We start from the raw sequence: 3,194 nt of genomic DNA, 5'->3' as shown, positions 1-3,194 counted from the left end.
CTTGAAATTAGGAGGTAAGCGTTACATTTCGACAATGGAACAAGACAATTTACATTTAAAATAAGAAAAAAAAATTGCATTGTCTTCGTTCAAGTGCATATTATCTAGTTACCTTATTTTAAGAGTAAAAATACTCATTCCATTGGCAGATCATCTTATTTACCTGCTCAGATTAAGGGTAAATACACTTGATTTAAGACATATGTACTTATTTCTAGATGGTTTTTGCAGTGTATCAAGGGGCTTTTGCTGCTACAGGCAGCAAAGTTTGTTTACATTTGGCGGATTTTGTTTCAAGGGCTTCTATCTCTTTGCTTACCTGAACATTTATTGCTGAGAATAATAAGGTCTTAAACAGGTCTTAATCATCAGTGATTTTGGAGTAGGAGTAATATGGAATAGACCAACACAAGGTGGTATTCAGCTGTGAAATGAAAAGAAAATATAAATGAACATTTAGAGTGTCATGTGCAGATCTATTCATCCTTCTTTAATCCCAAACCGTAAATAAAATCCCTCAAAATGGCGGCCTCAGATGTCAGCTATTAACAGATGTTCAAGTTGTTCTATTCACAACAACAAACACACAGGCTGTCAAATCAAGAAACAGCAGTTAGCAATAATTACAGAGCTGCAGAGGTGGTTTCGTCATCAGAATAAGGTGCAGTAGTTTACGGAGCCTTTGTAGAGAAAGTAAAGCCGGGCATACACTGTGCGACATTTAAAATCGTTGCACGCAGCTACAGCTTAAACTGTACGATGAAACTGCAGGTTTTAAAAGGTCACAGCTCATGATGCATGTTCTCACACTGTGCGACCCGACGCTCTGCTTACACTGCAAGTCCAAAAACCACACATCGGACTCAGTTCCGAGAGATGCCGCAGTTCGGACTCGTCAATCTGGAAGAGGAAGAAAAACTATTACTCCCTTGTTTGCACGGTGCTCGAGGTTCTGGTAAATCAGCTCGTAGCTCTGCTTCAACAGCAGAATTTGTCCACGAACACCTCAGGAGGCCCAACTGATTTTAAAAAATGCTTGATTTTCTTCTAAACTTTACGATTCCTGATCGAGAGCTGGTCGTGAGACGCTAATCGCCCCTCGTTACCCCCTGTATACTACAAAACTCGGCCTGATCAAAAAAAATTCTTGCACAATTAGAGAATCTGCCCGAAAAGGGCAAAAAAAATGTACAGTGTATGCCCAGCTTTACAGGATAAGAGACCCATTTCAGATTAAATAATCCAGGTTTAAGAGTTTTGCCTAAATTAGGGTGACTAGACATCCTCTTTTTCCCAGACATATCCTACTTATCATGATCGGTTTAAGGAATCTGACCCACATGCAGAGAAACCACTCAGAGAACACGTAGAAAAGTTTAACAGGTTTATTTGTAGCAATGTGAACGGAGGTTGAACTCAGAGAACTGGTGAACCGGAACTGAAAAGTCTGAAGGGGAGATCACAGAGATCAGTTCAGGGACCGTGGGAAATGAGACTGCGGCTCGAATTATGCTGGAATGGGACTCACGTTTGAGGGGGCTCTTGTCAATCCTAGAATCCAGTCTGTGTGGGATTATCCAGAGGAGAGGGAACTGGTTGGACAGGTAGACATACGTTGGACCTGGAGGAGTAATGGAGTGGACTGTCACTTGGATTTCCGATGAGAACTTGAACATATCATGTGGAGGTTTTCCCCTACTCAGTGTAAACTCAGTAAATCCTTCCAGGGGGAGAAGGTCCAGGTATCCAGTTACACAGGAAGACTTCCTGCCAAAGAACAAAGACAAAAACAACATAGGACTCAGAGAAACAAGGCTCAGGTTAGACTCAGCTAATCTTAGCTTGGCTAGAGTACCCAAAACTGGCAAACACTCTGACGTCTAGGTAGTGACAGCCCACAGCTCAAATACTCCTCCAGTAATGAACCAACGAGCCGCAGGTGTGCAGGGAGGCCCAACGAGGACAGGGCAGCACCTGGTGGTGGAAAGACAAGAAACACACAAACTGGATACCTAACACTACTTTTCATACCTAAAAAATGTCCAGGGGGAATTTCAAACTTGCCCAGGCTTTTGGTCGACTACAGTGCAGCAGAACCGAGCCGTGAGCTCTGGGGCTTTTCCGGGCACTCCGGCGGATGGGGGGAGGGAGCCAGCAGAGGATGGAGCGACAAAACCCGATCCGGTGACGTAAGCCTGGACACCGTCACCAGGTCGGGTTCTGTTGCTCCGTCCCCCATTGGCTCTGGAACCAGACAAGCCCCGGAACTGATGGCTCGGTTTGAATGCCCGGTTCGGTCAAGTCATTGTTTCAGAAAAAAGTCTCCTCCTTTTCAGAAACCCAAATCTGGTGACCCTACCTAAATAGGATGTATTTTAGATCTCCATCTGGCTCCTACCCACAGCCACACAAACACCAGCTTCTCCCCTCTTCCTTAGTTTGGGGATTGTTAAATGTTCATCATTTTCAATACCCTGCGGTTCAAACTGAAAAGGTTTACTCATTGCTGAGGATGGAGCTAACGCTGTAGGACTTAGGATATGTCCTTTACCCAGACTGCACTGCAGTGTACACAATATGGAGACTGTCAAAGTGGGGGTGGAGGTTTGACAGGACCCAAATGCAGACACAAAAACTTGAGGTGGTTAATTGAAGGTTTAATTACAAAAGTTCAACCGATGCAAAAATCCATAAACATAAATCCACAAAAAATCAAAAAAAATGCTGACAACTCACAACAAGCAGGGGACAAAGTAATGACGACTAACCAATGAGTGGCTGAACAGGAGGAGAATATTTGGGAGAGAGAAAAAGACCAGGCTAATTAGCAGATTGGGAGCAGGGGTGAACAGAGGCAACAGAAGATGGCAAACAGGAAATATCTAAGAACTAAAATACTATCAAAAATAACTAGAGCACAAGAATGAAAACAAGACCAATGAAAACTCAAAGATCAAACCAAAACAATGATGGTGACATCCATCTGATGATATTTTATTTAACTATAATAAAACTAAACAGCTTACTGGATTTTCACATAAAAAGTCTATTATTAGGACTACTCATAGATCCCTTTGAGGTTGACCAAGAAGTTTGAACAAGTTTGAGGTTAAAGGAATAGTACACCCAAAACATGATTAGCCTTCATTTTCTACTCACCCCCATGCTGAACAACACTCTGGAGTACTTTTTTG

Source organism: Cyprinodon variegatus, unplaced genomic scaffold, assembly GCF_000732505.1.
Source record: "Cyprinodon variegatus isolate N-32 unplaced genomic scaffold, C_variegatus-1.0 Scaffold53, whole genome shotgun sequence".
In the NCBI taxonomy this organism is placed as follows: Eukaryota; Metazoa; Chordata; class Actinopteri; order Cyprinodontiformes; family Cyprinodontidae; genus Cyprinodon; species Cyprinodon variegatus.
This window is presented reverse-complemented; position numbering follows the sequence as displayed.